This window comes from Bactrocera neohumeralis, unplaced genomic scaffold (genome assembly GCF_024586455.1).
Source record: "Bactrocera neohumeralis isolate Rockhampton unplaced genomic scaffold, APGP_CSIRO_Bneo_wtdbg2-racon-allhic-juicebox.fasta_v2 cluster11, whole genome shotgun sequence".
Taxonomy (NCBI): domain Eukaryota; kingdom Metazoa; phylum Arthropoda; class Insecta; order Diptera; family Tephritidae; genus Bactrocera; species Bactrocera neohumeralis.
This window is the reverse complement of record NW_026089624.1, coordinates 10,050,506-10,063,594: the sequence shown is the minus strand read 5'-3', so window position 1 is coordinate 10,063,594 and position 13,089 is coordinate 10,050,506. Positions and strand designations below refer to the sequence as shown.

Below are 13,089 nucleotides of genomic sequence, written 5' to 3'. Positions count from 1 at the left end.
TCAAAAGGTTTCCGTGCATTTTTTTTTAAATTGATGAACCTGGTTGTTTCCAAAAAAAGAATTTTTCACAGGTGTTTGTTTAAACTTTTAACTTTATTATTTTTATTTTTTCATTCAATTTTTAGTTTCTCCCTCAATTTTCTTTAAGAACGGTACAAAGCCCTTTTAAAAAATTTAACTTTAGGTTCAGAAAGGGTCGTCTTCGACTGATGAGGCCTCTGAGTTTGCTACCTCATGATACGTTGTATCTTCTTGATTAGAAGTAGAATTTACGTTTGGCAGGTAGTTAACCCGTTGTTGTTTTGGTCCTGTGAATTTTGCAGAACCATTACTTGGTTTCTTCACTGTCTGTCCGTATTTTTGATTTTGATTATTAGGACATCGAGATGAGTATCCACTATTTTTCTGTTGTGCTGTAGGTTCTCTGAAGCGTTGCGAGGTATCAACGACCATTGGCTGTACTGGCTCTAGTTTCGGCGGAGTCCTGCTGTTGAAGTCCCGCGTTCTGTTAAAATGGGGATTTTTCGCAAGATACGTGTCATTTTGTCTGATAGTAGATCTACTTGTACCTTTTTGCCTAGATTGCTCTATATTTAGCCCTTCGGCTTTGTCTTCCAGGCTCCTGGCATATGTGCTTGCGAACTGGTATCGGTCATGTTTAGATTCCACCTCCTGTGCTAACGCTAGAGCCGAAGGTAGATCTTTAGGCCGGGCTGAGAAGAACACATCACTAAGGTGTTTCTTAGTCCCTGAAATAAATACGCGTAATGCATTCATTCTGTATTTTTCGTGTAGTGATGCAGCAATTGATTTTTCGCAAGTCATTATCGTTTTGTTAGTTAAAATGGTTAACTTTTTCTCTACCTCGTCGTAATATTGTAGTAGTGATAAACTTCCTTGGCAGAGAGTTGACATCTCCTGTTCGATCAAGTAAAGTGGTTGTTTGTCGGAATAACTAAAATCGAGTCGATTAATTATGTCCTTAAAATTTAGAACGGTATTAAATGAGGCCAGAACCATGTTGGCCGGTCCTTTAACTTTATTCCTAATGATGGCAAGAGCCTGATAATGTTTGCTGCTACCCTCATAGCCTTCAAAAACTTTGTAGGCGGTGTGTGCCGCCTGCCGCCACGATACATAATTCTCCTGCTTACCGTCGAAGTCCGGTAAGGACTTTACAATATCGAATGGATCCTCACATCTAATTCCGAGTACAATTTCTGTTTCCCTATATGTTTCTATGTTCGGTGTGTCGATTTTAACGTCATTTATTCGTTGATTAATACTTGCAAGCTTTTGTTCGAAATTTTCTCTTTGAGTGGCAAGTGCACTACAAACTGCACTTTCCACTAATGCCCTTAATAGGTCTGGTTCCAGCGCCATTTCTTGTCTTTTGTCTGCCACTCTATATTCTGTCCACCAATTTTCTGTATTATCCCTATTGTTGCACTGTCTCTTACTAACTTCTATTCCGTTAAGGCTCTCAAATATTTTGTCCAGGTGCTGATCACTCATGAGCTTGAAGTAAAACCGATACCAATAAGCTGGCCTGCGCAAAATTTATTTCTCAAAAACTCGTGCAAAGATTTACAGTTATATTTAACACAAGTTTTCTTTTTTAGCTACTTTTTTTATTAGAGCAATTCAACATACTATATTTTTTGCACTCTACTTACATATTTTTGAATCTTAATTCTATTGTTTAATTTTTCGATCCCATTTGGTCCGTGATTCCTTTTTTTGTGACGTCTCCTCCTTGATGGGTCCGTACAATTATTCCCGAATAGTTTTTTTACTATTGTTTATCGAGCTTTTTATTTCCGAATAGTTTTTACTATTTTTTATCGAACTTTAATTTTTGTCCCGAATAGTTTTTACTATTTTTTATCGAACTTTATTTTTTATTCCCATATAGTTGGGCGCCAATTACGAATTCTTTATTATTATACTTTAATAATCAGATCATGCTGGCTGATGAGTTCTCTGTTACAAACTGACCCTTACATTCTAAAGCTAATGTCTTAAATAAGTGCCTGCACCTTGTCTTAGTTGTTGTGTCCCGCAATTCGTTGTTAGTAGTAGTAGTGACGCTAGCGTTGGCAGTTTGCCCTTACCGCTGTGCCTTATCCGTCAGCGTGGGAATGTGAATTCGTTGACTCAGGCCACGCGCGGACTTTATTGTTGACAAAGTGCTGCTTATGTTAACTGCTAGCTGCCAGCGTGAGAATGTGGATTCGCTGACTCAGGCCACGCGCGGACTTTGTTGTTGACAAAGTGCTGCTTATGTTAACTGCTAGCTGCCAGCGTGAGAATGTGGATTCGCTGACTCAGGCCACGCGCGGACTCTATTGTTGACAAAGGGCAGCTTATGTTAACTTATACATATCTGTCTTCTGTTGAGGAAGAAACAGCAGATTTAACAGAGAATCACAAAAAAGAAAATGAAGTTGGAGAAGAATCACTTGAAGAACTTCATAAACCTTTAATAACTGAGGAAAAACCAACTGAATTGGTACCTTGGCATTTACCTCTTCCGGCAGGCTCACATTTTGGAGAAATGTGGGAAAATGAAGTCCAGGTAAAATCGTTTGAAAATAAGGACGAAGCTGAAGTAATCGACCACATTGTGGAAGATGATGCTGAAGCGTATGAGAAGGAAGAAGAAGTTCAGTTAATGTACAAACCAACACAATTGCCGAAAAAACACAAAAATGGAATACATTTTCTAAACTATGGAAAGCAGCCAAGAAGTATAGCTTGCGAAGCTGCTAAAATGCAGAACCAAGTTAAGGAAAACAATATCGCGTCTATATAAGCAAGGAAGATATAATTAGCTCTTCCAAAGTTATCAATACACAAATTGATAAAATATATCCAACCGTGTCCATCGTCCCAAAGGATTTTATATCAATTACTTTGGAGTTAAAAACACAATGTGAGAATACTGCTAATATAACACCGGACTCTGATCTAAATAAAGACGGGAAAATTAAAGCCGCTGACGATGGAGCAAAAAACAAGACGAAAAATAGGATGGGTTGTCTGTCGACAAAACATGTACATCAATCACAAAAGGACGAAATCAGTGCGGATTGATATAAACTAACACATTAGTCTGCTAGTCAGCCCACTGTAGCGTTCTTAGAACTACTCCACACCAGCCAGTAAGCGTGGGAATAGACCGCGTCAGCACTTTCTCATCAACTAGCAAATTCTTCGCTACTCCAATATCAGCGCGGTAGCAGCGATTCACCTGTTGTCTAAACGACAACAACAACAGCAGGGTGTAGCTAAACAATAACAACAGTATCAGGTGCAGTAATAGCAGAAATGCCGAAATTGTGGCAAGTATAGGGAATCATTATTTGATTGGAAAAATTAACTATGATTTTATTTACTGAACAACTGCACATAGTGCTGAAAGTGTTAAGTGTGATTTTATTTCTTGGACAACAGCCCATGGGACTGGAGGAATAATTGGCGCCCAACACGGATAGAACCAAAACAAGGAATACTGAGGACTACAGGACTACTGGAGGATTCGACACTATATCAAGGACAATTGCCAGCATGATTTATAATATTATCCTGTAATTACTCACTGATCAATATAAAGAAAAGAGAAATAAAAAAATAATAAATGATAAATGATAAAAGTTAGTAAATCTTCTAAAGTATAAACAAAATTTTCAAAGTGGCCCATAGGCTAAATTGTTTTAGTGTGTTTAAATAGCCATTTAAAAGTGCGCTAAAGAATTAAGTAAAATAAAATAAATAGTATAGGATTAAAAAGTAGTCAGTTTAGAAGAGATATCAAAGTGAATGAGGAGACTTTGAGGGTAATAGTGACAGCTGCCGTCACTGCAGCTGCGGAAAAGGTTAGGGCCTCCTTCGAGAGGACAATAGGACAGCTGACAGAATGACTAAAGGCTTTAGAAACGTCATTAGAAGTGGAGGGATTTGCAGCAGTGACTATAGACCCGACTGCTAGTTGTGAGGAATCTTTAGAAATAATTAAATCTCTGCCGGAATTCAGAGGCGAAAGGTCACGATACGTTAGTTGGAGGCAAGCTGCATTTACTGCCTATAAGTTGTTTGAAAATTACGAAAACAGTTTGAAACACTACCAAGCAATAGCAATAATATGTAAGAAATAAAATTGTCGGTTCGGCCAACCAAGTATTATCATCATTCAATACCGTGCTGAGTTTTAATGCGATCATCACGCGGTTAGACTTTACTTATGCTGACAAGCGACCAGTCTATTTGATTGAACAGGAAATGTCAACTCTTAGGCAAGGGAAACTTTCAATTGCCGAGTTTTACTGCGAGGTCGAAAAGAAATTGGCCTTGATAATAAATAAAACTATTATGTTTAGTAAGGATAAAAAAGAACTGATAGAGTCACTTTGCCAAAAATATAGGCAAGAATAGAATATAGCACTGATAGAGTCACTTCAAAAATATAGGCAAGAATGGAATATAGAAAGAATTCAGCTCAAGGGGTAAAAATGGTGGAAGGGCAATTGCTCCACACCACTCAACTCATTATAAACAAACATGTAGATGCGACATAGGAGGTTGATCCGACTCTATCGCACAACAGGCAAGGGGAAATTATAATCCAAATTGGAGAGCTGAGCAGGATTCTCAGAGAACCCGAATGGCATCCCAAAACTTTAATCAAAGGCCGACAGCCTATAATAAAGGCCGACAGCCTATAATAATAACCTACACCCTCAAGAAAGGGAAACAATGAAAAGACTTCGCGAGAGCGATAGGCAAAATATTTCGAAAATACAAAGGGTTAATCACTTAAGCCAAGATTCAGTTGAAAATTTTAAAGGAAAACGAGTCACAATGTGAATTTTTGGAAGAAGTAAATTTTTCAGACGTAGGTCGCTCCTGCCTTATGTAGATACGACACTGGCATGGCGGCCGATGAAATTGGTGATCGATAACGGAGCGGGAAAAAATTTTGTTAAATTCAATGAAAACTTAAAAGGGATAAGGAATGTAAAAAACTCATTTAAAGTTAGGTCCATCCACGGTACTGACGTGATTAAGGAAAGGTGCTTAACGTGATCGGAAAGACGGCTCCTTTTTACCTCATTTCCGAACAAAAAAACATTTGACGGGATTATTGGGTTTGACTTCTTGAAAGAGGTTGGCGCAAAAATAGACTTACAAAAGGGAACCCTTCATTACAAAGGTGGTTACAGAAAATTATCTTACTATGACTGTAACGATGATGTATGTAATTATATTCTCAAGCAATGAAGAGGAGCATTACAGAGACATCGAAAGAATTTTAACGAAACTTTACCAAGCCAACATGCGAGTTTCAATGGAAAAAAAAATTTCTTAGGGAGCAAGTGGAATTCCTTGGGTTTATTGTTTCGAAGGAAGTGATAAAAACATGCCCTGATAAAGCCAATGACATTCTGAATTATAAAATGCCTAACACTCTTTGTGGTTTACGAGCATTTTCGGGGCTATCTGGTTACTATAGGAAATTTATTAAAGACTATGCCTCCATTGTAAAGCCTCTCACATACTTAAGGGGAGAAAATGGTCATGTGGGAACGAATCAATCAAAAAATGTAAGAATTGAGTTGGACAACGATGCGTTGATGGCTTTCAAAAAATTTAAAAGATTTTTATCTTCTGAGGACGTACTTCTGCTATATTCTGATCACAATAAACCATTTGACTTAACAACTGACGCTTCAGCACACGCTATTGGGGCGGTATTATCTCAAGGCATAAGGCCGATAACTATAATTTCCAGAACGTTATCGACAGCAGAAGAGAATTATGCTACCAATGAAATAGAGCTTTTAGCGATAGTGTAGGCACTTCAGAATCTGTGAAACTATTTGCACGGAGTCAAAGGGCTGAATATTTTTACCGATCATCAGCATTTGACCTTCGCCGTCTCGGATAAGAATCCAAACACGAAAATAAAATGCTGGCGAGCATTTGTGGAAGAGTTTTCACCTCAATTTCATTATAAACCCGTTAAAGATAATCTTGTTGCCGATGCATTGTCACGACAGCACATTAATGCAATAGAGCAGGAATCCTCATCTGTTACTATGCGTAGTGAAGAATCTCTAACAGAAGTTATTCCAAAAGTGAAAAACCCTGTCAATTCATTTCGAAATCAGATAATTCTTGCAGAAGGAAATATCACAACCAAGAAGACAAAAATTATTTTCAAGTCCACGATAAGGCATCAAATTACATTAAAAAATTTTTGGGATCTACTAGAATTGATTGGTGAATGCGTTAATTGTGATGTAGTTAACGCTATTCATTGCAGTTTGCCTATTTTGGGCAAAATTCACGACGATAAATTCCCGCCAGAAAAATTCCGTCACACAATGAGAGAAGTTAATGATATTTTTAATGAAGACGATCAAAACGAAATACTGGTAATGGAACATAGTAGAGCACATCGCTCTATCCGAGGGTACGTTACACAGGTATTGAACGACTACTATTTTCCAAATATGCGGAAGAAATTAAAGGAAATTACTGCCAACTGCAAAATTTGTAAAGAAGCCAAGTACGAACGACATCCAACTAAATCAGAGTTAGGGAAGACTCCGATACCATCCCGTCCTGGGGAAATGTTACATATATATTAAGGTGTGTCATTCTGAGACAACCTTTTTTTTCAACTGAAAAACATACTAAAAACTTTCGAAAATGTGAAAAAAGTCACTCAAAAGATGAGCTCTTAATATTAATAATAAGAGGTGCATCTTTCAAATTTTCTATTTTCCATATAAATAACATAGAAAAAAATCATTTTTTTTGTGGTGGTTATTTTTCGGAATCGATCTTCGGTAGTCGAAGTCGATTAAAAATCGATTCTTGACATTCGAAAAATCGATTATTTTACGAGAAAACTCGATTCCCGAGTAGAATTGGAATCGAGTTTACCATCCTTACTGACAGCCATCGCGTGCACATATAATAACCTCCGCACAATAACCACCACAAAAAGAATGATTTTTTCCATGTTATTTAAATGGAAAATAGAAAATTGGAAAGAGGCACCTCTTAATATTATTATTAAGAGCTCATCTTTTGAGTGGCTTTTTTTTTTCATTTATGAAAGTTTTTAGCCTGTTTTTCAGTTGAAAAAAAAGGTTGCCTCAGAATGACACACCCTTATATATATATTTATTCCAGTGATAAACATAATTTTTTAACCTGAATTTTAATTCGTAACCTGCATAGAAAAGTCACTGAACTCACAAGCAATAAAGTCCCTTCTTAAGGATCATTTTGGAGCAGAAATTTTTACAACCCTTCCTTTCCATAGTACAACAAATGGGCAGATAGAGAAATCGCTATATGCACTAAGCTAGAACAAGCTATAAATGATACCAATCAACTAATACTTCTTGCTACTGCAAAATACAATAGATCAATTCATTCAGTAACTGGATGGAAACCTATCGAGCTGAATTTTTTTACGCCTGGGACCTTAAAACCGAAATAAAAGGCAAATTAATTAAAGCCCAGGAAAATGAGTTGGGAAGGAAAAATAGCAATAAACTTATGACGTTTTTCAAGCCAGAAGATAAAGTTGACGTTAGGACCAATAAAAGAATTGGCAATAAATTTACAAAAGTTGTTACGGAAAAAACGATTCAAAAGGATCTAGAATCCACAGTTTTAATAAATAATAGGAAGGTTCATAAGAGTAACCTTAGGTAATAATTTTTTTCTTCACCTTTACAGAGTTATTTTACCACTTTTGCGTACTCAGGGATCCGAAAATGATTAATTTTACAAAATCCAACTAAATATATGCCAGTTATCGACGGAAATGTAGCAGTTTGGGACAAATATGACTACTTAACGCATCGAACGAATTTCTCGAATTATGTAGCTCACCGTCTTGAGGTAAACAGAAACTATATTTCACGTTTTTCCTAATCACACATGACCAAAGTTCTTCAGGCAGGCATTAATCAAATTTATCGAAGTATAAACATGATTGGCACTGCGCTAGAATACATAGCCGGAACTCCAGATTTCGACGATTTTAATGCACTAATATTTAAAACACAAGAACTTATAGAATCCAACGACCGTACATTTTTCATAAACACTCAGATACAACAACCAATCGATAAATTGACTGAGATTGTTAACAAAATTATTGCTAATACAAAAAAGCCGACATTGACACTGGTCATCTTTTTGAATTACTAATGGCCACAAATAGTTCAGTTACAAAAGATTTAGACAATATAATTTATTTCATAGCTTTAGGTAAATTAAATGTTGTAAATCCTATAATTTTGAATACAGATGAAATTTCGAAAATATTGATCACTGAGCACACTTTAAATGTAAGCATAAGCGATATCGTAAGCAATTCTAAGTTAAAAATTTTTCAAAATGATAATGTAATATACCTTATTGTTAAGTTTCCAAGAATACAAAAAGTATGCATCTTAGTTAGGGTTTTTCCGGTGGCACACGACGACAAAATAATTTTTTTGGAGACCGATACTGTGCGGATTGCGGAAATTCAACAATTCCAGCTAAAAACTGCACGACAGCGCTATCTGCAAGTTTCTATAAAATAAAACCAGATTCTAGATGTGTGAGACAACTATTCAACAATAATGAGGCGACATGCAAAACTACCTACAATAACTTTGATCCGATTATCGAAGTTGACAGTGCCTTAATTATCATAAACGACCAAACAGTGGAAGTTCGGGAAGAAGAAACGTAATCGGTTACGATATCCGGCACTTATTTAGTGACATGCGCGGGAGAAGTTTGCATAAATTGTACAACTTTTTTCAATGAAAAAGTGAAGGCAACGGTCCGACCTGGGATTCCTTCAACGCAGTTTGTTAACTTGACCGACCATTTGGAAATTTTAAGCCTACCTTATTTGCGCAAAATTAATTTGAGGAACCTTGAACACATTGAAAACCTGCATGGAATGGTCCATAACCGCACTACCCTCTGCATGTTAGTGATACTGGCCGTTGCTATCATTATAGGTGCAGTATTAGTATTTTGGATACGCAGGACGAATAAACGCATAAAGGACACAAATGACAAGAAGGAAGAGGTAGCCAAGATCATGTAAGCGGCCGCGGAAGGTCTCGATATAGAAGGGGGGCAGCTAACACATTAGTCTGCTATCTGCCCACTGTATCGTTCTTAGAACTACTCCACGTCAGCCAGTAAGCATGGGGACAGTCCACGTCAGCATGCTCTCATCAACTGGCAATTCTTCTCTACTCCAATATCAGTGCGGTAGCAGCGATTAACCTGTTGTCTGACAACAACAACAGCAGGTGCAGTTAAACAACAACGACAGTATCAGGTGCAGTAGTAGCAAAAATGCCGAAATTGTGCCAAGTATAGGGAATCAGGCAGGGCTCATATTTTTAAGTTTAAGTCTTAAGCCAGACTTGAACAAAAGCACATAGTGCTTAATAAAAATTATTTGATTGGAAAAGTTAACTGTGATTTTATTTCCTGGACAACTGCCCATAGGACTGTAGGAATAATTTATACATAGATACAGAAAAAGAAGCTAAAAATCGGAATACCCTGGATGTGAAAGAGGTAAAGCCGACAGGATACGAATGAACAAATAATTACAAGTAAACTATCACTGATACAACAGAGAACGGCGCAATGTCATCGTGAACGTCACTTAGTTGACGACCATGACAGGACTGCAAGCTGTTGTCATCTTCCCAGCAGTCACTTTTACCGCCGGGAGAATGTTACAAATAGAACATGTTCGTAATATTACATACATACATATACAGTCTACTAAATTTAAGGGGGTACTCTCATGTGAACGCATACATTTTACCACTTTTTAGGAAAATTTTTTTTATGAGACAAGAAAATTCAATCATTTTAATTTTTAATATATTTTTATTTGTATTTTAAAATGTACAAAAAACAATTTTTTTCGGTTTTTACATTTTTAATAAATTTTTTTTAAATCAAAGTAGTTCCCAACAAAAAAAAGTAGTTCTCTGGTCATGGTGATAGCGGCTGTTCATGTTGTCTTCTTCTTCTTAATTGGCGTAGAAACCGCTTAAGCGATTATAGCCGAGTTAACAACAGCGCGCCAGTCGTTTTTCTTTTCGCTACGTGGCGCCAATTGGATATTCCAAGCGAAGCCAGGTCCTTCTCCACTTGGTCCTTCCAACGGAGTGGAAGTCTTCCTCTTCCTCTGCTTCCCCCGTCGGGTACTGCGTCGAATACTTTCAGAGCTGGAGTGTTTTCGTCCATCCGGACAACATGACCTAGCCAGCGTAGCCGCTGTCTTTTAATTCGCTGAACTATGTCGATGTCGTCGTATATCTCGTACAGCTCATCGTTCCATCGAATGCGGTATTCGCCGTGGCTAACGCGCAAAGGACCATAAATATTTCGCAGAACCTTTCTCTCGAAAACACGCAACGTCAACTCATCCGTTGTTGACATCGTCCAAGACTCTGCACCATACAGCAGGACGGGAATTATGAGTGACTTATAGAGTTTGGTTTTTGTTTGTCGAGAGAGGACTTTACTTCTCAATTGCCTACTCAGTCCAAAGCAGCACCTGTTGGCAAGAGTTATCCTGCGTTGGATTTCTAGGCTGACATTGTTGGTGGTGTTTACGCTGGTTCCAAGATAGACGAAATTATCTACGACTTCAAAGTTATGACTGTCAACAGTGACGTGAGTGCCAAGTCGCGAGTGCGACGACTGTTTGTTTGATGACAGGAGATATTTCGTCTTGCCCTCGTTCACTGCCAGACCCATTTTCTGTGCTTCCTTGTCCAGCCTGGAGAAAGCAGAACTAACGGCGCGGGTGTTGAGGCCGATAATATCAATATCATCGGCATACGCCAGTAGCTGTACACTCTTATAGAAGATGGTACCTTCTCTATTTAGTTCTGCGGCTCGAACTATTTTCTCCAAAAGCAGGTTGAAAAAGTCGCACGATAGGGAATCGCCTTGTCTGAAACCTCGTTTGGTATCGAACGGCTCGTAGAGGTCCTTCCCGATCCTGACGGAGCTTTTGGTGTTACTTAACGTCAGTTTACACAGCCGTTTTAGTTTTGCGGGGATACCAAATTCAGACATCGCGGCATAAAGGCAGCTCCTTTTCGTGCTGTCGAAAGCAGCTTTGAAATCGACGAAGAGGTGGTGTGTGTCGATTCTCCTTTCACGGGTCTTTTCCAAGATTTCGTCATCAAAAGGGGGTCTCTCATCCGAGGCTGGTTATAGCTCTTCACTGGGGGTGTTTTTTTACGTGGCGGGTCCCAAACCCAGCGCACAACCCTTGCAGGGAATGCTTCGCCTTCTCACTTTAGCTCGCCTTCGAACGGATGTTCTTAGGCTACCCAGAGGATACTTGGTCAAAGACCGGAAGTAGTGAGCTGCTTGAGCCATGTGTAAAAGAATCGTTTCTGGCCATTCCCAAGTGAATGGCGATCAGAGAACTTTCCTCACTTGCGTGAACTTCTACACATGACTCCACCCTCCCGTGAACTTCTACACATGACTCCATCCTCCATGGAGGATGTTGTCTGAAATAAAAAAATCGAATGGATTATTATTCAGTAGTTCTGCTGCTATCGTCCCAACCAAATACATATAATCAATTTCATAAAAAAAATGTCGAACATCAAAAAAGTCACGAAAATCTTGATTTTTTTCATTAAAAATCGTTTAAAAAAGTATGAAAATATTTTCGAAAATAAACAATTCTGGTAGGGACGATAACTATAAATAGAAGAAGAACATTTGTAAATTTTAAAGCAATCGGTTGAATACTTTTTTTAGGACCATGACAGTTTCAGAAAATGATGATTCGAGAAAAATGCATTTAGAAACGTGGCATCTGCAGACTTGTCATGGCGCCTGGTAGATAGTCGCTTACGACACGTCGGCGACTATGATCTGTAACTTACCAAATACTATGAATTTCGGTCTGAATTTTTCACAGCATGTTCTCAATAGGTTTTACTGTCAAAATATAAAAAAAATCGATTTTTTTAAGTGATTATATGAGATACACCCTTAAATAATAATTTCTCTCCCTTGGCAATATGTTCAAATACTTGCTTACTTATTTAGTATCAGCAAAGCCGAAATACTATTACAAATAAATATCTACTACATGTATGTACATAAATAGCCACATGCATTTACATGCAATGCGCATCCAATAATAATAACAAGTAAGGAAAGTTCGGGTGTCATTTACGTATTTTCAAATACCGTTTGAGTGTAAAGTTTTATTCCGCTATCATCATTGGTTCCTAATGTATATATTATACAGAGAAGGCATCAGATGAATTCAAAATAGCGTTATATTGGAAGAAGGCGTGGTTGTGAACCCATTTCACCCAATTTTCATACATGTCATCAGGGTGTTAAGGAAATATTATATACCGAATTTCATTGAAATCGCTCGAGTAGTTCCTGAGATATGGTTTTTGGTCCATAAGTGGGCGACGCAACGCCCATTTTCAATTTTTGAAAAAAGCCTGGATGCAGCTTCTTTCTGCCATTTCTTCTGTAAAATTTAGTGTTTCTGACGTTTTTTGTTAGTCGGTTAACGCACTTTTAGTGATTTTCAACATAACCTTTGTATGGGAGGTAGGTGTGGTTATTATCCGATTTCTTTCATTTTTGAACTGTATATGGAAATACCTGAACGAAACGACTGTGTATAGTTTGGTTGACATAGCTATAGTAGTTTCCGAGATATGTTCAAAAACTTAGTAGGGGCGGGGCCACGCCCACTTTTCCAAAAAAAGTACTTCCAAATATGCCCCTGCCTAATGCGATCCTTTGTGCCACATTTCACTTTAATATCTTCATTTATGGCTTAGTTATGACACTTTATAGGTTTTCGGTTTTCGCCATTTTGTGGGCGTGGCAGTAGGCCGATTTTGCCCATCTTCGAACTTAACCTTCTTATGGAGCCGAGAAATACGTGTCCCAAGTTTCATCATGATATCTCAATTTTTACTCAAGTTACAGCTTGCACGGACGGACAGACGGACAGACAGACATCCGGAT

The 13,089-nt window shown here is 37.9% G+C and overlaps 1 protein-coding gene across 1 annotated transcript in view; it reads left to right on the top strand.

Annotated features, from left to right (window-relative positions):
* LOC126765886 (uncharacterized) overlaps positions 1 to 13,089 on the top strand; it is a 216,101-nt gene that overhangs the window by 59,558 nt on the left and 143,454 nt on the right. The gene's annotated exons all lie outside the window — the stretch shown is intronic.